This window comes from Trichoplusia ni, assembly GCF_003590095.1.
Source record: "Trichoplusia ni isolate ovarian cell line Hi5 chromosome 27 unlocalized genomic scaffold, tn1 tig00002904_group26, whole genome shotgun sequence".
Classification (NCBI taxonomy): Eukaryota; Metazoa; Arthropoda; class Insecta; order Lepidoptera; family Noctuidae; genus Trichoplusia; species Trichoplusia ni.
This window is the reverse complement of record NW_020799927.1, coordinates 1-25329: the sequence shown is the minus strand read 5'-3', so window position 1 is coordinate 25329 and position 25329 is coordinate 1. Positions and strand designations below refer to the sequence as shown.

The 25329-nt window shown below is 35.0% G+C and overlaps 1 pseudogene; it reads right to left on the bottom strand.

The window, feature by feature from the left end:
- Positions 1-3166: 3166 nt before the first annotated feature.
- Positions 3167-25287, bottom strand: LOC113506836 (annotated as a pseudogene).
- Positions 25288-25329: the final 42 nt, after the last annotated feature.

The window sequence follows — 25329 nt, the reverse complement described above, 5'->3', positions numbered from 1 at the left end:
GAGAGAATTATTCTATACTAAATGTATTATGTACAAGGATTAGCGCGCGGCTTTGTTCGCGAAGTTGGTTATATCCGAGATAATTTGATTGGATATTGTCGTGACCGTCGGTAAAACAGTGCAACGGTGTTACATTAATCAAAATTGGAACTATGTACATCACTGTGCTAGATGACGTTAAAGTAGCTAACTATTGAGATGTTTTCACCTTTAATAATTTATGTTTTGTGGTACGGTTATAGCGAGTTCCTCCGTGTTTTGGAAAAGACAGTCGCTCCTTGTAAAACACTGGTACCTAGCTGATAAGTCTAGAAGCCGACCCATCATAGTTGAGAAAAGCTGGTACGAAAAAGACGATCCTATGTCAGTGATAGTGTTCAAAATATGTGTACAAAGTTTCATGATAATCGGTTAAGTAGTTTTCGCGTGAAAGGGTAACACACAAACTTAAATTCCTATTTATAATATGAGTAGGGATTATAGCTAATGTTTATGAAGAGACCATTTCTAATGATCCTAGAATTACGGTCTTGGGTATCCAAGTTATATCCAGGGCTTAGAATATTTGTTAGTCCGCAATGAGCTGCTCTCTCTATGTACTTAAGATAGATTAGTCTATATTGTATTTAGGCCTTATGTCATGAACTGGAAGATATTATTTTGTGCTTATACATACTAATGCGTAGAAGTAGAGATGATTTAAGGTTGCGCAAGCAATTTCAGATGAATTGTGCTCACAAATGTGTAACTATAAAGTCTATTTTAGTATATACTTAAAAAAGCTTTTTGTTGAGTCATAACCCTACCACAAAGAGCGCTACAATATAATATTCATAACCATTTCTAAAAATACGACACATTTTATTTGTATTTTTTTCCTACCGAGACCCAAAACAAAAAACGGTAGGCACTTATTTCGACAGATCGGTTACAAATAAAAGAAAGTAACAATCTTTCTTATATTCCCAAATATAAATTGAAAGCCTGTCTCGAGCTTCTTAGCTCTGTATTTCGTGAGTGTTAAATAAAAATAGAATATCGTATGATAAAGTAGGGTTTCGGTTCAGTAACGAGATGTTTTGTACATTATACTTCGTTCTAGAAACACATTTTTGATTTGCTTTGATTTTGTACGATTATTTTTCTTTTTGCGTGGTTGGTTTAGACGCCCGTAGACTTTTGATGTGATTAGCACAACATTGAAAACTCTCGTAAGTCTCTCGTGCGTGCTATTTTTATATCTATATACGGTACAAGGAAAGGGTGAAGCACTCCGGTAGCTTTAGTCGGTCATACAAAGAGTCGATATGCCTCTCCGCCTTCCCCAGGGTGGGAAAGTCCATGGGGATTTCCCCCGGTAAAAAAGAAGTAATCGAGCAAGTCAAAAACCAAAGTTGCAAATTATGCTTATACTCGTAGTTCCAACTTTTATTCATTCAATGAAAAATTATAATTTTTCATTTTACACAATACAAAAATTATGGAGAGGCCTATGTCCAGCAGTGGACTGCTATAGGCTGAGATGATGATGACACAATACAAAGTGTCCCAAGCACAGATGCTTTCAAACGAATTGATTTTACCTTTACATTTGTACATTTTTGAACAATTACTTTCCAAAACAATCAAGTTTCTTGTCATCTATCTATTATTGAACGTTATCGCCATTTTACCTTTTAAATAAAATGTTCTACCGTTGAATTGAGTTACTATGCCCTGGTTTCCACTCAAGCATTCAATCGTAAAACTTTCCGTTGGATTCGTTGATAGATAAAGTTTTCTAAGGAAACGAAACCTTTGTCGATCTACACGTATATTGGGGAATACGGAACTAGTACTCTTATCTAGACTTCAATTTCCAGAGATAGTTTTCTAAGTGGACTAGTAGTAGTTCAATGGGTGAATATTAAAATTTCAGATCAAAAGAGGTTAGTTGCATTATAAGTTCGTTTTATTTTTACTCACCTCTTTGGTGTAATCTAAATGCCGTAAGAAGGTTTTATCACCATTTGTGATTCTCCTGCTTTTTTTTTCAACTCCTGGACTCAGGAATTTAATCCTTGTGTCGCGGGGGTTTTACAAACATACAATTCACATGCACAAAGACACCCAGACTCAGAACAAGCATTCGTAGATCGCACAAATGTTTGTGTAAAGGTTACCACGCCAAACCCTTTATACTCTAAGTCGAAGTTTCAATCCCCGCGTAAAACAAGCAATTGTGTGATCCACGATCTAAATCCGGGTGTTTGTGAACTCCCCGCGACACAAGAAATTTAAAATCCTCTCAGCGAGAGCCTTAAATTTAAAAAGAAAAAAATTGTGCTACCGGTAGACAGTAGTCATATAAATAGTGAGTATCACTTTTAGGTAGCGGTAAAGTTTTTAGTTTCTACCTGTAGCCGCCCACACTATCCGCCCACGATCTAACAATACGTCTGTAGGTCGGAGTTCTGAACTTACAAAGTTATTTGTTACCTATCTGTTTTCTGTTTGTAATGACTTGTCTGAGGAACCCACATCAGTATTTCATGTATACAGCGTGATTTTTTTTGGGTAGGTGTAAAAATCCCAAACTAAGGGCTGGATTTTTTGCGTGATGGATTGATTATTTGTGATTACGCAAAATTTGTTTTACCCTTTTTTCAAGATGGTGGATGTCCCTAAAAGGTGACTCCCACAAACTGGATTAAGTTTTCTAGACCATACTACGTTCGTACAAGTCTATAAAATGGCATTGCTGACTTATACACGGTGATTTTTAGTCGTCTTACAAAAGGAGCCCAGTTCGTATCAAGTACAGATGTGCAAGTATCAACTTGCACATCTTTACTAGAAAATGTAAAGAGTAGAGAAGAGACTGATCCCCATTTTATTTATTCTTAGGTGTTATACTTTTGGGTAAGGTCTTTTAGCGTAGGTTTTCTTATACGCATCCAGTTTGTCTTGTCTTTTAATTTGGGGTCTTTCTCGTAACCGTTTCATATCTGAAGGAAACCTTGATAAAAACAATGAATGCTTCATCATAAACCCGATTACAGCGATAAAAATGCACCTCATGCACCTGCTGAGTCGGTAAAAATATAGTTTAATGCGAAAAATTTTCAGGAAACTTGCTCAAGCAGATTCATTACGAATGTATGCAATAAAAGAATAACATTTTTTACTCTTTTTATTTTTACAATTAAAATTAATCTCCTGATAAATTGCAATTTATATTACAATCGGTACTTAGATTACAGCCATGTCACAAACTAAGATATCAATTAAAGCTTAATTATAAAGTACAAACCCACTCAAAGATGAACTATTTCTTTAGAAACAATTTGGTATTTTAAATTCCAATTGAATTTAATATCATATTTTCGCCTTTCACTTAGATCGGTTGACAAAAATACAAAGAACACACCGTGCTGGTCTTAAAATTTGAAGGGTGATGACCAATTTTCTGTGATCATTTCCCTGTTATTTATAGAAAAAGGTTGCTCTTCTATAATTTTTTTCTTAAATTTATTTAAGGCCAAAGATCTGTTTAATTCTTATCCATATACTAGGTCTGGTGGGTACTTCTACTGGTGGAGTTAGTCAATTGATGGGCATTTTCTCGTGAAGCCAGTTCCTCTTTCCCTCGTTGAATTCGGCAGCGGTGTGGTCTGTGCCTTCCAAGATCCATTTCGTGGTCAACAACCCTTCAACTCCCACTGGACCTGAGAATGTTAAATACGAAATTTTGTAAATTGAATATGTTGGTAAGGTGACCAAGTAGAAAGTAATTGGCGCGTTTAGCCAGGAATTGTAGGTTTAACTCCAAAATTTAGTGAATTGCAAAATCAGGTAGACTGAAAACTAAAATAATCAAATTCTTAACATTTTTATTTATATTCATGTAAGTCTTACTACAATAATGTAACTAGCTTTTTTGCAAATTTTACTTGCATGCAGTAGAAAATAAAACTATGACTGAAACATTATCAAACCATAATATGTATACACTTTGACGAAAATACCTCAAAACAGTATATTTGACAATTGCTGATTTATCTATCATGTCCATCAAGATTCTCTAACCTATTTCCTTTCAAACAAACTTACACCTATTGTTCTCAGCGCATTCACATCCAATTACCAGAGACCAACAACAGACCAGCATAAAAGTTTAATCTCACCTCGGGCGTGTATCCTGGCGGTGGAGATACCAACTTCGGCGCCGAGCCCGAAGCGGAAACCGTCGGCGAAACGCGACGACACGTTGTGGAACACGCACGCGCTGTCCACAGCGTTTAGGAAGCGCTTCGCTGTGCCATCTGGAATTTAAAGTTTATTGTTATTGGAATAAGGATCCTTTTTATATGCCGTATTCGACGCAGGAAACTGAAAAATGTGTGTGTTTGCACGGTGTTTTATTTGTAACAATACATAATGCTTTCTTCATCTCTCTTTTTAGTGAAGACTAGCAAACCCGGCGAACTCCGTTTCGCCACCATGGAATTTTCTTTGCTATAAATGTCACGGAGCCCAAGACCTTTCCAACGAATGCAAAACCGTGGAAATCATTCCTGCTGAGTTATAGCGTCAGGAAGGAAAACGCGTCTTATTTTTATATACATAGTAGATTTATCTTAAATTAAATGTTATTCAAGGCCTTAAATTCTCCTTCCACATTAAGAATGTGATATTCAAACATCTCAGTCATTACTATTTACCACAGCAAACATGGAAGCAGTTCTAACATGTATCACTGTGTGATAATCTTGTCTTCAAAGCAAACACAGTTAATTGCACGCGCACTATGTTGACGCGTGATATGTTATATTGTTTTGGGCACCATCATTATCAGTAAATAGATAAGTTTATATTACACAATACACACGAGGTATATACAGGTTGGTATGAACCTCGTCAGCTGTTTTTTCTTTATATAGCCCGTATCAGATCCCAATGACCTCAACTTATGCCAAGAAATGATATATCAGACTCTCGCTGACTAAAATCATATGGGCTCAATTAAATGCCTGAGCCGGGATGACGCATTGGCGTGACTCTACTCTGACTCTTGCTCACCAGTAGTGTGAAATAAAGAATAACATATCAATTTTTCAATTTTGATTTCATTGCAAATTTAAATTTAAATGAATAATTAAAATTTCCATACTATAATGCTTTGAATGAAGTTTTTATGCAAAAGGGCTATTAATTATAAATGTAGTAGTAAACCGCTAGTGTGGACAAAAGTGAGACAAGATCGACTTCAGATAGGCTAAAATTATTTAAGGGGCAATGACATGTCCACAATAGCAATATGTTGAAGCCATTGTCTTAGAAATACCCTTGAATTTATCCCTTGTGAAAATAATCACCCTGTATAAAGTTATCAGTAGTGGCTTGTTTTATGATCGTCTGTCGTCTCTCAGATATTATTTGTACTTGAACTTGTGCTTAGATATTAAAATTACCATTCTGTGGTAAAATTGATGTACGTCTGGCGTGAGATTGAATCAACTCGTATTTTATTACTTTTTTCATTGTACACATCTTCAGCCAACTATCAGACAGTTAATTGCCTGTCAACGTATGGAATATTGCTCATGTTATTACCAACGAGAACAAGTTGATTGTTTGACTTCTTTCTGATTTAATGAAATATGAATTGTTTTATGGAGGGTTAAATAATTGTCTTTCATCAATATCATTGCTATACACATAAGTATGTATAGAAAAACTTACCGTTCTCCGTGATGATGACATCGGTATGAGAGCTACCAAATTTATGTATATGATCAACAGCGTCTTCCATATCCCTGACAACTTCGATACAGCACTCCAGAGCACCATATTCGAACTTCATACTCCTCGCTGGAGGCGGCCCAAATGTCAGCTGACTGGACAATCTAGGACCAGCATGGATCTTAACACCTTCCTTCTTCAACATGTTGCACAGATCGTTGAAGAGATTGCCAGATAGGTGATCTTCATGAATTAGCACCGTCTCCATAGCATTGCAAGCAGCCGGGTAATCGCACTTCGCGTCACGAACAATCTTCAAAGCTTTCTGTGGATCAGCATCCTTGTCTAAATATACGTGACAAATACCCTCGGCGTGACCAAGAACGGGAATGTGCTGCGACTGCTTTTGAATATTCCTAACTAAATCTGATGATCCTCTCGGAATAATCAAGTCTATATGTTTCTCCATCGCCAATAGATCGCTAATTTCTTCCCTTGTTGAAACAAGGGATATAGCGTCATCAGCACCAACACCTTTTAGAGATTCTTTAACTAAATCCATGAGAGCTTTATTCGAATGGGCAGCTTCCTTTCCACCTTTGAGAAGAAGACCATTAGCCGATGCCATAGCTAAAGCAGCTACTTGCGGTAGCGAGTCTGGTCTGGATTCGAATATAACTAGAAGGACTCCGATGGGAACTGTAACTTGTCGCAGGACTAAGTTTTCAGCGAGTTTTGTTTTTCTCAAAACCCTGCCAACGTTTTCGTAACTCGAATCAGCTATCTGTTTGAGGCCAACTGATAATGTTTTTAACTTGCTTGGGCTTAAAGATAATCTGCTCAGAAGTGGCTTTGCTAATCCGCTCTTTGTTGCTTCTTCTAAGTCCTTATTATTAGCTTCTAATATTTCGTCTTGTTTGCTGACTAAAAGATCGGCTAATGAATGAATGGCTGTTGCTCTTTCTGCTGGGGTCAGTTGCTGTAAGGATCTGCTTCCAAGTCGTGCTAAAATTCAAATTAAAAATATCATAAATACTATCATCATTATTGAATAATGATATTTTAAATTATGCAATATTTGTAATACGTACCATTTTCGGCTAAAACATCAACCGAGGTTGGTGAGCTAACAGCGCAGTCAGTGAAGAATGTTCCTACTTTGCGACCGCTAATGATGGTCTTAATAGCTTTTCTTGCATTCCGTTGCAGATTACAACACTGACACCTCGTGCCATGGCCCAAAGTAGCTGCGTTCACTTTTGAATCCATACCACCCGTACCAACCTAAAATATACGATAAATTTACTTCAAAATAACTGTGCTATGTTTATATCAAAAAAATACCTACAATCGTACTTCAATTGAATTCATTAAAAATATTATCAGTTTTACAACGAAATTCTTAGCTTTGTACAATTTGCCTTTCATCCCAAAACGTTAGGAATAATAAAGAGCTCTTATTTTTCCAAACGTTCGAATACCTTTCTATTCTTTTGTTTCAGAATGTTGATTATAACCGGCACTGATTCTGGCCAGAATATCAATCACTACTTAAAGACAAAAACTTTTATCTTGAAAAATGACTTTGAATTGTTATCTACTCGTATTTTTGGAGGGGTGTTAATAATGCCACCCACACTTTTACTTCTTTTCATTAAAATTATTACAACCTCAACATTAAATTAAAAAAAATATATTGGTTTTGTAACTTTATGTGAATTACTAAGCCTAATTGAAATTTGTTTTTAAACTGAATTTTTTTTTTATGGCTGATGGATTTTCTTGACGTAGCTTTAATGAATCATAATTATAATATTTTACCTTAGATTTTTGACCAAACTGTACTTGTTCCTTGGAGGTGTAAGTATGCATCATCCTGGCGCCATCTTCCCAAGGAGGTTTGTTATATATGCCGTCGACGTCTGACATCATAATCAGTAGATCTGACTGAATCTCGGCAGCCAATAGTGCTGACAAACTGTCGTTGTCTTTTATGCCGATACCCTGACGATAAAAGAATTACGATCTAATAAAAAAAGCTGCCAAGTGCGAATCTTGCACGAGCAAGAAGGGTACCGTGGCATTATCAATAAAAAAAATATTTAAAAAAAAACATATTTGTAGCAGGGGAACCCTTCAAATTATTTTATTTATCAATTAATTTGATTTTTTTTGGTCATATTTACATCATGGGGGAAAATATCTACTGTCCTACGATTAATGTTATGAAAAAGAGCCTTGTGATAGGCGAACGACCAGACATACAGACAATGGAGTTTAAGTAAAAAGATCCCAAGTTGCCTTTTAGGTACAGAACCCTATAAACCGTGCGAATGAAGCCAAACTTTCGCGTCATAAAACTGTGATAGTTTTATATGGAAACAATTGGTAATTAAGATATCTGGCTGTTGATAGTTCAATCTATGATGACAAATTGAGAGGAAAAATGCTTTGATGCCAGTGAACTATGCTCACTATCTGCTTTCGCTCGTTTCCGATGTCCAACTATCGGAATATAACATTCTAATATGTACTTTATTAACTTGCAGTACAGACAAATTTGTGCCTGTAGCAGTAGTTTGATAATGACAGCGTTTTGTACGCGATCTGTTTGTATAACAAATTAAATGCATATCTATACTAATATATAAAGCTGAAGAGTCTATACTAATATATAAAGCTGAAGAGTTTGTTTGTTTGTTTGAACGCGCTAATCTCAGGAACTACTGGTCCAAATTGAAAAATTCTTTTTGTGTTGAATAGACCACTCATCGAGGAAGGCTTTAGGCTATAAACCATCACGCTGCGACTATAGGAGCAAAGATACAATGGAAAATGTTCAAAAAAACAGGGCAGGTATAAATCATAACTTATATCTTCTACCCACGGGGACGAAGTCGCGGGCAAGAGCTTGTAAGTCTACATTTTACTCAGTTACATTATATAGAGTGACATGAAAATTTCACATATGCCCAAAACACACACCGAAAAGCAAAATGGTAAGCTACCATCTTTACATTCAACAAAACGGATATTATCCCTAAGTAACAATATTAAATTCGGAATATAATATTATTATACTCGCAAGAGAAAAAAATACAAAAAAAAATGTATATTCCCGTAATTTATAAACTCATACGAAATAACAATCATAATCGAGAAATAAGCGAGTATCAATATTTTTTTACCTTCTAATAAACATAATTTGGGTAACGCTCTCTATAAGAATGTCGACTTTCTGTTCAAGAACATAAAGTTCAAAATCGCTTACCTTTTTCCCAGTCCCCGGTACCACGGTGTCGTCATGAATATACATCGGTGGGCTGACAGCGTCGTTAGTGTTGACAATGGGCACTATATTCAGTGATATCAATTCAGATAATGTGCAGAATAAGTTCTTTCTCGTCTCTTCGTTATAAAAGTCCGGTTTCGTGACGAGGACCTGTGGAAAACAAGGAAAATGAGGCTGTTGCTATGCTGGAGATGTTTTTCCTGTTTTGTAAAGAAATTTACGTTTTTTTGCTCTAATTTTTGGTTGTTCTTATGCACAATGGGTATTCTTAACGTAAACAGTAGATATAGATTCGATTGGGTGTGGAAGAAATTGACGGAAGTATTAAGCTCGCTAGTCGCTTGATAAAGTGAAATGAATAATGTGGATGATAATTCCTATGAGTTAATGCTGCAGAAATATTAATATGTACATGTCGGCGAGCTCTTGAGTGTCAAGATAGCCGACATCGGGATAGGGTATTCAATAAAGTATGAAGGATTGCAACGCATTGCCATACACCGACACAAAAAACGCGGATGACGTAGCACGGCGGTTCAGGTTTAGTCAGTAAAAGTCTGACACTACCCATTTCCTCCCCCGAGGGAGTGGGTGTCCATGAGGATTCCCCCGCCTAAACAAAAAAAAAAAAAAAAAGGGTATTCAATAAAACACATATTCACGCCTCATTATCTCTTTATAGGTTTATTATTAGGTGGTGTAGTAGTATATTAGGTTTTAATTATGATTTAAATATTTATTCTCATGCTTATCTCCGACATATATACATCGAAATTTGAAGCAAATGAGGAAGGCGTAGCAATATACCACAGTTAGTTTGTCGCTTGTAAAACTAGCAAGATGTTGTCTTTATTTTCATTTTTGATATGTTACAAACTTCGATTTTATACCGAAGCGAAAATGGACTGAAAAACGAACATACTAATACTGTTTATAATATTGAGCAATGAATTTGGCTGACCACAACAATATTTCATTTAAATGTTTAACATTAAAAACAAAACGCAGCCACGACTTTGACACTAAATAAGCTTTTAAAAGCATTCTCTATATATTACAACAAATTAATTACTTAAAATAAAGGTTCGCTTAGCCAAAACAATAAAACCTCAACATTATTTACGGATCAGATGTAATTGAACAAAAGTTAACTATGGGGGTAAAATTATACAGCCCTTATCGTTTCACAACCGTAATATATCAAAAGTGACTTGGATTGGATTTGGGCGCGATAGAGATACCGGCTTCGTAAGCTATTCTATTACGAGTGAATGTGATAATTTATTGAGGCCAACTATTATTGATAAGGTACCTTTATTTCATAAAAATTGAAAGTATATCATCAAGAATTCTAAAGGGGTACTTATGTATTTTCAAATCGCTTTATTGTTTGATTTTCGATTGAATTGATAATTTTATTTGATAGAATTTGAAATTTTTGTAAAGTATTTGCCTATTCAGAAGGCAATGGAGGTTTAATGTCAAGTCGCAATAAATTAATAATGGTATGATAGCGGCAGTTAGGTTTGTAATTACTTTAAACTATTATGACCGCCACGAAAGTAAATTTAATGAACATAATATTATACGGTAACATAGACCAGTAAAATTTAATGTCATTCCAATAGATTGATTTCTGTTAAACATCAGAATTCCACTTTTCTAAAGAGGATGTCAGTCTTTTATTAAAGCGATAAAGCAATCTCATGACACATAAAACCTTTTTGAATAGATCCGTACAGTTAGAAAGAGCTCAGCCTTTGACAGCTTCACCGAACTATCAATATAGCTGTGAATAGGGCTGATGGAGCGAAGAAGCATAAAGCTGCGTTTCCACCAGAGATGTGGGATGGAAATTTGTCTTGCGAGGATGTCCGCTGAGCCGTTTCCACCAGAGCTGTGCTGACCGAAAAGAGGGAAACGAAGCGATTCTATTGGTTCTTAACTGACACATCCCTCGCTACACATCCTCGCACATCTCTTGTGGAAACGCAGCCTAAAACTCTTTAAATGATCATCTCTTTTATGCTAACATACATTAAATTACATCCAGAGTCCATAATTCACTGTTGAAGTTGCAGCTTGAAGCCAGCACTTTAAAGTTTTGTTGGCATCGAAAAAATGGTGGATAATGTATGTGGTGTGTGTCTTTTTGTGACGTACATGTGCATATGATAGTCGTAATGTGGTTTTAGTAGTTTTAAACACTCATATATTATGTTTTTTGGATATACGGAACGATGTATTTATGGAAACTTTATTATTTGGGTTGATCATAGCTATCTATTGAACTAAGTAATTCAGAATTTAACGATTAAGGTGGTTAAAGGCTTATTTTTTGACTAGCCAAAATTTAGCAGGCATAAGTATATTGAGTAAATTTTAAAATTCCCTTCTCTTTATATGTGTTCTTCTATACTCAGAGTAAATAGACTATTTTATTAAGTACCATTTCGGATCTACATCAAACAAGTTCAACTTAGTAATTCAAGATATTTGTGCAAGTCTGGCAGCATGAGCGACATGAAAATGTGTTTGAACAATAACTTCGGTGTTCGTACAAAGTTTATGCCAAAACTTTTCATATGCCTGTCTTACTGCACCTAAATAATGTAGAAGGAAATTTTGGGGTTACGCTGCATAGCACAGTATGCGGTAGCATACATTATTTATGTCATGGTTTAATTTTGAGCCCTTATTTGATACAGGAAGAAACGAAACACTGAGCTTTTGAGGTGAGATTTTATCAGAACTCCTTTATTTTAGATCTGTGAATCTTGTGTTACCCTAGTGAATGTATTAGCGCTATGCATGTATTTAAATATTATAAAATTCAGAAATATTATTCCTTTTCTATTTTAGTACTATAGGTACTCGAATAATAGCTAGCTAAGATCTTTAAAGATGCGATAACCGTTTATCGCAATTCTAAGCTTATTTCAAGGATTAAAAGTCAATAAAAATAAGTCCTTTACAAGGTTTTAATTTATTACTCTTAATGCAGGAACAAAAAAATACAAAAATGCAGGAGTATACTATTACAGGTAGATTTCATTTGTTTATGAAACGGTTTATGCGCGTCAAGGGAAAAGCAATATATTTTTATCTTCCGTGCTGCTATGCAAATAAATAAAGTTATTAATACCCGGCAAAATATGAAAATTAAAAGCAATATATTAAATTATTCGTAGCGCCAGTTGTAAATTTATGTAATGGTGCATTTGCGTTTCAGAATGAATTCATTAATTCTTTTTATTCGTCCCTTGCTTAATATAAGAAACGAAAAGCTATATACATAATTTATGCCTTTTTGAGAAAGTTATTTTACATTATTTTTCTTGCGAATACAACCTACGTGATGGCTAATGCAATAGAACGTAGGATCAAAAAGTAGCCAAATATATAGCTAGTACTAGTATTTTGATGTCGCCAATATAACAATAAGGTATAAAACAATACCTTGCGTCTGAGTGAAAGTTAATCACTTTGTTTTTTAATTAAAACGCCCAGACAAATTAATTTATTTCGAATTTGAACTGCAGGGCAAACCGCCCTTTTGTCTATCCTTACTTTTAAGTTAACTTTTTTTGCAAATTGCTCGTCGACAGACTTACAAATAAAGACAAATACTTTCAGAAGAATAAGGAACTTTAAGTACTAATATTGACAAAACTTATTTACTCCAAGCAAATAACTAAATCAGACGTCTACTTCGCGAAAACCTAGAGATAGTGATCCGTCGACAGAAGGAGACAGAAGATTCTGGAGAATTAAACTTTATTAATCCGAACCATACAAAGAGGTTGTATAGACTGTAATGTAATACTCCGAGCCTCATTTACATATACATCAATATAACGCATGGGTATACGAACTATTTAGGCCTGTTCGCTAAATTTAAAGAAGATCATTGGATATTGTGTAGAAATGTTAACGAACCTTTTGCCGGTTTGCTGAAGATATGTAAGGTTATACATATTTTGACTTTTAAGGACTTGTAAGGCATTAGGCTAAGGAGCTTGAATGGCGATGGGTGTATAGATCGCGATTGCTAAAAAGCGAGTCCAAAAATTAAAGTATCTTTTGTGATACTTTTGTGTTCTTTTTTACTGTGATGATCAGAGTACCTACACACTATTATAGCTTTATCGGCTAAGATCTCAGATTGTGGAATAGAAGTACGATAAAAACGTTAAAGAATATTTGCCACACTGAAGACGTAGATGATGATAGATAGATGGTTTTGCATACATATATAATATTCTTAGTATTTTTTATATATACTTCTTAAAGACAATTCAAAATAATTATTGGTTACTCACCTGGGCAATTTTGACGTTGTACTGGGAGAACATGGCGTCGTACATAGACATGAGCTCTGACTGGCCCACAGCGGCGGCTGCACGGGGGTCCAAGATGCTGCCCGCGTCCTGGATAAACAAGGAATTAAATCATAAAAGAGAGTTTTTTGAGTTAAAGGTTGACTTGCATTAGGTAGCGCTAAAATTTTTAAGGATCCTGAATTTTCGAAAGGTGTGTTCACCGATATTCCTGAGCCCAAAAAAGTGACCGAGGTATCGGAGGCTTTCGTGGTACGCAACTGGGCAATTAAAATACATTTAGAACACCCCAGTAAGTGTATGGCACACTTACCCTATTATGTTTGAGATCTTTCAAGCAAAGTTACAATATGAAAGCAGGTCTGAATAAAGTCCTAGCTAAGTTAGTAGTCACCATACAACACGAACCGGTGAAGCAATGAACAACCGAACAGTTTTCATAGAAAACAAAACCCATGTAAGAGAAACGGTTTAACACAACAGAGGATAATTTTAACATAACATTGTACACATACCCGTAGTTTATATCAGGGGTATGTTACAGCGATATTGTTCACCATGGTACGGAGCAAACTTCACGGACGATTTGTTTTTAGGATTCCGTACATAAAGGGCAAAATGGAACCCTAATACCGAGACACCATTATCTGTCCGTCCTTCCTTCATTTGACTGTATCTCGTTAATAGTTATAACTAGGCAGTTTAAATTTTTACAGATGATGTAGTAGTGCTGCCGCTATGATAACAAATACTAAAAATAAAGATTGAGGTTAAGCAACGTTTATTACGGTCATCAATTTACAACTATCCGCATATTTACTTGTCTCTCAACCGATTTGCATAACTTTATCCTATGGTTACGGAACCGTCAGTGTCTATATTCCGACTCGCACTAGACCGGTTTTATTTATATTGAAGCATGCTGTTTTTTGTTGTGCACGTGAATATTGAGGTCTGGCGTCAATGGCTTGCTTTTCATACACGTTGTAGTTTTTCAATGAGGTAGAGATAGGACGTGTTTTGTTTTTAAAATGTTGCAGCATTCTTTATTCTGGTTTTTTTACTCCCCCACATGGTAATTTTTATTTATTTATAGTAACGAAATTGTAGTTATATTATTGTAACCAAAACGCGTCTTTATATAGGTCTATATATCAGCAATATCGTTCAAGATTGCGCTGGTGAAAAAAGCAACAAAACATCACCTCCCATTATTTCTCTCGAATTAGAACCTGAATCAATACAGTTTTGAGTCGTAATGATATTTATTTTAAGAAAGGAAAACAATACTTTCACTGATGAAATTGAAGCACCACTTGCAATGCCGCTGCATATCTTACACAATTCAATAATTAGACATAGCTCCTAAAATTACATACATATAACAAACAAACAGCGTCAAAAGCAATATGTTTCTATTACAGGCTTCATTGTCCTTTTGTGAGATCGGAATCCCAAGTATTCCATTCTTCTATAAATAGTAGCAAATTATAAGGGGTCATGTCTTTTCGGAAGGATGGACGGGACAAGAATCCGCAAATTTTTCGACCTTACACAACCCTTTTATTTAATTAATTCGTATAACAATATTACCGTTTACATGTAAGTTACAAGGGTCGTTTACCACAATGCAATACTCATAAACCATGTAATTGCTTCCGTAAGTAGAATAGGAATAGAATTATGAATGTCTTTAGAATCATAGGGACCTTTTTGGTAAGGTGAGGGAATCTTTATGGATCGACCCCACTTCCTCGGGGGAGGAAACGGGTAGTCAGACTTACTCAGACTCAGAGTCACTAAACCTGAAAAGCCATACAGCGTCTCCCGCATTTAGTCGATGCGTGACAATACATAGCAATTCATCACACACTAACGGGTACCGCCCAGCCAGTAGATGCCGACGTCTTCCTCTCGCGTTTTGGAGGCCTACGTGCAAAGTGCATCGGCCTCTTTACCTGGTACTAGGACCACATCCACTGCAAGAAATGTGGCCCCCGTAAGAGGTCCTATAAAAACAAAATACTCTATCGCATGAAACCGAGAATCAGAGCGTCTACTAAAACTTATAATTGTGAGCTTATAAGAGGGAAAGCTTCTTCTTCGCCATGTGATGCTCTATTTTTGTTCCATAGCTGCAAAAGTCCTATTTTGTCGGTGGAGTTATAATTCAAAATGTAGTTAATAAACATAGCTCACCTCTCTTGTATGATCGCTAGGTGATAATGTCTCTCTCATAGATAGAGACATAAGGAGCTCTTGTGTCAACTTCTGCCTTCCAAACGCCACCGCACCACTAGTCACCATGATACATTCTCTACCTTCATGATGGCATTCTGCTACCTGTAAAATATACCTTAAATTAATAACAGTAAGGTTTATTTCCCTTTGCCATTTCCTATTATTAGTATTCATTGGAAATTATATTTTACAGGATTGAGTTATGGTTGATTTTTATTTGTAAGGATTTTTTTAAGGTTTTCAAAGGCAGTTCTTTATAATGTAATCTGTCGATAAAGGTTTGATGTTCGTTCTCGTTGATGTTTGACAATTCGTTTAAAGTTTTATTGCCTTTCCAGGAAAATAAATTGAGTAATGGTTAAGCGTAACATTTGACTCGATAATTTATTGAAAAGTTTAGCACTTAAAAAAATCTCTTTGACTACGACACATCAATTAAAAATATAACAAATATAATAATATATTTTTAAAAATTATTTCAATTGAAAATAATTTAAGGTTTAAAATTAAAAATGACAACGAAATTTAATTAAACACTTGATCCGAATACAATATAAAAATAAAGAAAGCGGCCAGTGCGTCATTCAGAATCCAGATAAACTTCTAATTTCAAAACGAAACCCAACAAAAAGTTTTTAACGAAATATAAAATGGAAAATCAAACTCGAGGTAGGTGAACCCACAAAGGGGTTTAAGGAGATTTTATTACACGTTAACAAAAGCACTAAGTATTTATGAAGTTGATGTTTATGGTCCCTTCGCGTTATAGTCTGTGAAACATTCCAAGTTTAAAATGTTCAAGCTAAGACTTTGATTTATAGGGAATAGTTAGAATGTATTCGAAATTGGAAGGGCCCTAGCATGTATTGAGATGTGCATAGCGCAGACAGTTCGTTGTACGTTAATTGTTGAAGTGATACGTATATGTAGGTACCTACTAACTGTTGTGGCGAAACTTTAAAGCATGAGTAAAATGAATCACATTCTTCTTAGACTCTATACTTCGAATATTACACATTTCTTAATACCAATACATAATATATGTGTCTAACTTTTTTGCTTCTTGCGCTGCAATTCTCGATTTTACAACTGGAACTAGGTGCTTTCAGGCTCCCAGTAAATGCAAGTAATTACTGTTTTCTTCACGTACCTGTTCGACAATGGACGCCAGCCTGCCGAGGGCCAGTCCGTTGCCATCCTCTCGCGTGATGACAGCGCTGCCGAGTTTGACAACCAACCTCCTTGCATACTTCAGCTGAGATCTGTCTGTGAACGTTCTTTGTTTACGCTCGGCGCTCGCCAAGTTTCGTTTGTCCACGTTTAGGCCCTGAGCAAGAAAGAAAAGAATAAGCGTGATTGGTAATGAATTTAATCTATGAAGATTAAATCATTGTTTCCCATGTTAATAAGGAATACATACGTTATGTAAGAGTTGGATTCATAGTCCTGAGAGTTCAAATTTACAAGTAGAAATTTTCACACGTTAATGCTATCCGTTGTTCAACCTCAATGTTGTTAATTTTAATTATTTGTTGGTGCTATATTGTTATACGAGCACCAGAAATACATGTAATATGGTGGCAATTTTAAGTGCCTATAGCTATACAGTTCGTTCGTAACCGTTCGTATTATTGTAAACGGACAGGCCGCTGAAACTTAGTAAACTTTAAAAGTTTAAAAAGATAATAATATGAGTTATATTTTAATAAATAAAGCGCAATATTTAAATTTTCTTAATATATATGATACCCACTGTTCTAACTCCATTAATAGGCTTACGATTTTAATATTTAACATGTAACCTTTCTCAACAAATTCAATTAGAAGGGTACATACAGGTTATATTTTAAAGTTGTCTTAAAATATTTTGGAACAACTCTATCAAAGTTATGGTACTGTGTAATTTTCAGAACGAATTTCTTAAACCAAGATAAACAAAACACAGTTCAAACTGACAAGTATTACACTGTTGATGAACGATACGTAAATGAAATTTTTTTAATGTTTCTACAGCTACAACGTACTACAAATATTGTGGCGCGCAAATTGCTAAGTCCAGTGACTTTTACGACGAGCTGTTACAGTAACTCAATATCCATTGTAGAAGCAAGACAGCGCACTACATTGGGCATAGCTTTGTCTCTTTTCCACCACAACACCAAGAGAGTTGACAGTGTTTTAGTAAGTGAAGATATTATTTTATGTTTTGTCCTTTCGTCTTCATTATCAATTTTATGTTTGTGGTACTTTCTTGCATTGCAATTTCGTGTTTTTTTTTAAAAGCTGTATATCAATCAAAATAAGATTAAAAGTCAAGTATGAGCAAAGTAAACGTTTAAAGTGCAAAAGGAAGTGAGAGTTTGCGAGTTAAATATCTTTGTAATGATTTGTTATTTTTTTGGGTGGATCCGCAAAAATGGAATACGTTTATCATCAGGCTGTATCTCATAAACCATAATAGCTAGCTGTTTTTTTTTTACAGAAGGCTCATTTCTGTAGCCACTACAAAACTGACGTTATGTAGATTGTTAGTTATTGGAGTTATTGGAGAGTTAATTATTGGATGGATGACCAAGTTTTGTCGCAATTATGTTTTTCTTTCGTTAATTTATATAGAACCCTTACATAACCGGTTTTCGTTGTTAATGTACTTATGAAAGGTAACATAAAAAGTATATGATATCCAAACAAACAAAATGGTTCCCTGTTGGTAACTTAGTACCATTAAACTCATAAATTATAATGTCTGGAGGAAGAGGAAGCAACATTAAAAAAGTAATTAAAAAATATCGTTTGAGAATCTTAACTGCTAAGAGCGTCATAGATCATTAACGTTAGGCCCTGAAGAAGACAAGAGACTCAAAATATATAAATAATTCCGTTAAAAGTCATTATTTTAACCTGCAAGTATCATTATTCAAAGCAAGGTAAAAAAAGGGTTAGAAATCTGAAAATACTGGCATTACACATTACACTCTACAATTTTATACCGTCGCGTTTGCACAAATCGTAAACTGATAGTAAGTAGGTGTGTGTGTGCGTGTGTGAGTGTATGCAAAAGTCAACTGTCCAATTTTAGGATATTTCCAGACATGACATGTATTGGGTTACAAGCACTATTCAAAAATAGAACATCGCTTTAGTGTACACCCAACTTTAGTATTTTTCTATTTTTTTTAAACATTATTTCGTTCGTTTTTTTAAAAAATTGAGAACTTTATGCATAGTATATTAAAAAAACGAACATAATTCAAAACAGACGTCGCTTTGGGACCTTGTTCTTTATTAATTCTAAGAAAATATTTTATACGTGAATTTATATTTTTGGGTCTTATTGAATACTAAATTTGAAGGACGTGGCTAAGCTTTAACTGCACAAGTTGATAGAGCACAGGTTTAGCTATGCGGGACACGGTCGTCGGTTGGTAGACGGGTCATCATCTTTGTCATAACGAGTTCCTCCGCATTTCTGATGGTCGTTACGGGTAGATAGAAGCTAGAAAGACTGACAACCAGTCTAATTAAGGGGTATCGTGTTGCTCAGGTAACTGGGTTGAGGAGATCAGATAGGCAGCCGCTCCTAATAAAACAGTGGTACATAGCTGATTCCGGTGAGGAAGCTAACTACTGAAAGCCGACCCGACCATAGTTAAGAAAAGGCTCGGTCTATGCTTATTCAATACTGAAGTTATAACAAAGAAAAAAACTGATAGAAAATTAATACAATACGTTATCAGATAATCAACAGAACTCTGTTAAAAGAGTTAATGGACAGCCTTTTGTTCACATTTTTGTAATAATGAAAAAGTGTGATTAGCTTATCACGAGTTAAATTCAAATTGCACTCTCAGAAATCGATTGTTTTCACGATCTAGTTAAATATAGGAAATAAAAGATATTCATCTAGATTAATCGCGGGAGCTGTATCAGTATAAAATACAACGAGATTTTAAAGAAACATTTGTAGGTGTGGACTTTTTACCTACTGACGTACTTACACGCTGTATCTCATGAACCGTGTTAGGTAGATAGTTTTTTTTTAGATTCCCGTAGAAAGGAATTTAATTTTAGCATCATTAATAATGTTACATTAATATTTTAGTATCGATGGGGTTTTTCTTTTCTTTAATTGTCACAAATTTGTAACAAACAGGAATCGAATCCGCTGAGTGGTTGAGATCATCATGCCAACCCCTGTGTTGGCGAGATGATCTCAACCACTTGGCTACTACAACGGTTACTCGCCAATTCTGTTATTAGTATTGAAAATATAAATAATACATCTTGCAGTAGGTATATAGTGCAAATGGGGCCTGTTCACACTCAATCCTACAAAAGCCCTATTTATTTTAACACTGGGCTTTGTTTAAATCATTGTAGCGGCCCGTCTCGATTTTTTTAATCGTCACATTTTACGATAGTCGATTTGTTAACTGTCACTGTCACTTCGAAACTTCATATAATAAACTAATTTCTTATTCCACCAAAGATTCTTATCTTAACATTAATCATGTCACCAAGTTTGGTAAAGTTAAATGCATTTTCGATTTTAAGTTTTTCAATGTCAGATCACGATTTAAAAATGGTCAAATATTTATCATCTGTGCAGCTAAAGCTAGATATTCTATTAAAGGTTGTATTTTACTGGTCGAATAACTCTCATTTTTAATAAAAAAAAATGTCTGTATAAACGTGAATATTATAAGTAGTTGCGTGAAAATCAAATTTAGAATTGTTTTTTTTTCTGCTTGCATATCATTAGACCCACAAAAACAAAAGCTGGGGGTCTTTCGAATACTAGTTCTATTTGCAAACAATTTGAATGTTTTTTTATGTTACCGATACCTCTGGCTTCTTAGTGTCAAACGTTTGAAGACGGCAAAGGTATTAAGGTTGTATTTTGTTATTCGTTAAAAAAAAAGAACTTTTAAAATATTTTAACAAATATTGTATGAACAATTTTTTTCCCATTGGGAAATGTCTACTCGTTTCAACATCTAAAACTTAATTTGTTAAAATCTCAAAGTATAGGATACAGTGCCAACTGTATTTCCATCACTCGCCAAGACACTCAACCGCACATATTTGCTAAACTTTAACATTTAAAAACGCTCTAATATCAATACAATAAAGCCGATATTCGTATTTCATTATACAATATTCGCGGCTCTCTGTACATGTAATTAATACGAATGGACCTTGTTTGTGACCACAGAGTACTCGCGCATAATGTCAGTATTCATTTATTAACGCAGTCAGATATCAAGGTTATTTACCTAACACTTATATACGTACCATTGTTACATAATGTTCTCTTTGAAGATCAGATAGATATGCAAACAATGTTTAAAACTTATCAATAAGTTAATGGTTTTCTGATAAGAAAATTTACGGCGATGGATGGACTGAACAACCACTTGCGGCTGAATGTTCGCTTGAGTTGAGTATGTGGTTATGTGATTTATAAATCAATCTACTGTCCATTCTCGTCTCATATTGCAATTTATGAAAATTCAATGATTGTTAAATTGATTTAATAACAAAATCATAAAACCTCCTTCAAATTAAAACTACTATTGCTTAGTTAGATAAGAGCAGCTGTGGACAGTTCCCTGCACGTCTGCACCAGAAAGGGGGCCATCAGACAGGAATGGCGGCGGATAGTTAGGCGAGCCACTAACAGCTGAAATGACGACCACGACCACTCTGCCAAGAGTGCAACGACTAAGAAGAAGAAGAGAAGAATTGCTTAGTAGTTTTAATTTAAAACTTAATTATATTTTTATGGGAAAATGACAGCAATTTCACGTTTAATGAAAAACGAATCAACAAAAATTGGTTCATCCAGACTGAAGTTCAGAGATACAAAAAAAAAATCATAATACAGAGGAATTGATACCTCTTACTTTTTGTTGGAAAATTTAAACAAGACAATCAAATTGATTGTCCAACTACAATTTACCTCTCCACCTATCTTTAGCCAAACGTGGATCGGTTGATTGACAAGACCATTTCATATGAACAAACATTTCAGTTAAAACGGTAGCAGAACAATTATCCGCATTCCATATCACCATAACACAATTCTCATGTAACGTCCCTCAGGGTACGACGTGATCTACAGTATTCGAAATTCAAATGTAACACGGATCACTTCATCTGTGATACGTCACGCGGGTTTGAAACACTGACGACTGTCAACTGTCAAATGGGGATGAGGATTGATAGACATGAGAGATATTGAAGCGAACTGGAAATAAAGGACATTCTAAACTGGACTGTTATGTAAAAGTATGGAACTTTTAAAGATCTTAGATCTAGCTGGTCTTCTAGTTCTTCTAGACGCTCATCTCTTAGCCTACTTTGCTATGTCATTTCCGATGTGGATGTGAGGACGAAGAATGGTTTAGAACCTAACTTTTCATAACGACGCCCCTATTAATGAGTTTAATCCCTGTGTCTCATAGGGTTTTTAATTCACAAATACACCTAAGCTCAGGACAAGCATTCGAAGATCACACAAATTATGCTTGTACGTGCACTTTAGTACTTAATCATGTGCTGACACGGCAGTATTGCTAGTCAAACAATTGACAACCAACTTGTAATAATTGGACGGAACTTGCGCCTGCATAACTTCGTACCGCTTAGACCAGACTACAAATGTCTGAGTGTTTCAGTTTGTCAACGAAACTGACCTGAAGAGCTTGTTTGAATACTAATGCGACATTCTGGATTCAAACAGTAAATTGCGTTTTACAAACATTTAGGAATAATTTAAACTTTGTCGATTTTGTAGGTGCAGTTGGACCTCAAAGAGAGTTTGCGAATGTTTCGGTTCTGGTCCTCGAATAAGAGAGATGTTTTGCTTCCCGTTTCTCTTACTAAGACTTTCGCTAAAGTGGTTGTTATGAGAATAGCTTCAGGACGATTTAAGTGGTATGAACTTTTAAGTGAATACTTGAAACTGTCTTTTATGTATTTTGCGTCTTTTTTTACTGTGGCGTGTTGTCATGCGCTTTTATAGAACTTCTACTGAGGCTGTCAAAATTGATTTAGCAATTTAAGCTTTCGAAACCAAAATATATTTAGCCAAACAAAGTTTTCAACAAGAAAGAGAGATCAGATCAGGGAAATGGAAACCTATAAGAAATACTGCAACACAATTTAGCGACATCGAAGAAATAATTACTAGACGTTACGTGACAAACTCCAGTCCTAAATACATGTATATAAATTGCCTCCATTGACAACTAATTGTCGATAATAAATAAAACGTTTTCCTTGAATGTACCTTGATGGGCAATTTAAACAATTGATGTGCACTCCGCTTGACGAGTTTGATGTCCACTGACGATTTATTGGACGCACGACAATTTGTTCAATCTAGTTTACGTAGATAGGTACTTACTTTGCGTTATATTACATTGTTCATATAGATTTTACGTTTAATGGTAAGGATGAAAGTGTTCACGAATTCTGTAAATTTGTAGTCTTATTCGGCTTTGAATTAGTCTTAATATATATAAATCTCATGTCACAATGTTTGTCCTCAATGGACTCCTAAACCATTTAACCGATTATAATAAAATTCGCACACCATGTGCAGTTCGATCCAACTTGAGAGATAGGATAGTTTAAATCTGAAGTTATAGTCGCAATTTCTTCTAACCACGCGGACGAAGTCGCGGGCAACAGCTAGTATGCTATAATTTATTACATTTGAGACTGAAATATCATAAAAAGAATATTTAAAAAATGTAAGCGGTCAAAAGTTTAAATTTTGTACATTAGTAAATTTATTAACGTGCAAACCGTGACCGGATGCCATGGCGCAACTTTTGGAGGCCTATGGCCAGCAGTAGATTTCGATTTAAAAATTGATTGAAGCATTTACCTACGTACCTATTTAAGAGATATATCAATTAGGATAAACACTTAATAAACTAATCATAATTTCATTGAAAAATATAATTATTCGTCTCTTTTAATTCATCTCCAATGACCTTAATTCCAAGTCAAAAAAAACTATGTCATTAACCAAATGATAATGAAACCTCGTTAACAAATATTAGTAGTTACTATTTGAAGATATTAAATCAGAATACTGGCTGATAATGACGAGGAAACTTTACACTATGTATGAAGTTATAAGCACTGTTTGTTTGTGTCGTAACACTTCCTCATATAATTATTATATTAGTCGATTACATAATGAGTAACAGATGATGGCCCAGTTAATAATGACCGGCTATCTTATTCCGTGTTATGCACACCCAGAGTAATATCAATTGGAAATTTAATTACTTCTGTATCCGTAAAACATGAAATAAGTATATTTAATTATTTATATTAGAGGTTTAATTAAAATAAACCTTTAATACGACTCTACACCACCTATGGGCAAAGTTTCGGTTTCGTTTCCCTTTCATCTCCCTTGAGTTTAATCCTGATAGTTTTAAAACAGGTCTCTGCCAGTATTAGAAAAAAACCTTTGAATATGCTGATCAATTACATCGTTTCAAACAGAATACCGCTGTCAAGAAAAGTACTGTCTGTCATGAAAGCTGTTGTTCGATTTAAAATCTGTTAAAAACAATTGCCGGCTAACCAGTACCAGGACGTAATGAAATTGCTGATGAACAACGATCAGGAGGCCTACCACCGCTACATATAGTAAGATTGTTAAGGTTGCCGAAGAGAGAGAAAGCAATAGGCTATGTAGAGCGCCATCTCGCTTTCAATACTTTAAGAGAAGGTAGTAGGACCCCATCTCGGCGGGGAGTAAAACTCTATTTAGAAATAAATTGAACCATACACCTTTCTCAGTCCTCACAAAATGTAATAATGTGAGTGAACGTGTGTTTCCTACAAATCGCTTATATGATGTTCCTCTTATTGTAAAGAGGTCATAAAGAGATCAATAACACTATTATTTGAATTTTATCTGCATTTGTTATAGATGGAAATAATGATGTTAATAGTATTAATTCGAAAAATGGTGATTACACTATAGTAGGAAAATTTCGAATAGGAATACCAAAGCGAATAGTGACCTAGAGTTGTATTCTTCTGTTGACAGGATTTTCAACCTTATTCTTAAAGTTATATGGTATATAACTCTATATAGGAAATTCCATCACGATACCACACCGTGTTCAATACAATGATGCACTGTTTTAAGTAATAAGTTAGATTGCAAGTAAATGGTAACAAGGTTATGTAAAAATGTACCTTAGTACTAGATGTTAAGGTAGAATTTATAATATAGTGTCGACTGTACTATGCATCTGGACACTCAAATGAACTCGAAACGAAAGGAACTCAATCTAAATGTTATTAATGACGTTTGAATGTTAAAGCTGACTAAGCTTCAAAAATAAGAAATAAATGATTTAAAAGTTTAACTAGAACCTACCAAATTTAAAAACTATATCTAACATTAGCAACAGAGCGTTTGGCAACATAAAGCCAAGAATTGACAGTAAACAATAATAACTAAAAAACCAGCCAAATAACTCACCTCATTCAAACCTTTCGAACGCACGAGCTGCGACCTATCCCACCCAATGACAGTATAAAACCTCCTCCCATTCACCTTCTTCAAAACACCACCGCACAATTGCAACATTATAAAAAAAAAACTTATCTCCCTAACACAATACCATCCCGTGCAAGCAGTTAAAACGTTCTGATCAGGGTTTGAATACCGTTTCCAATTTTGGTTCTGAT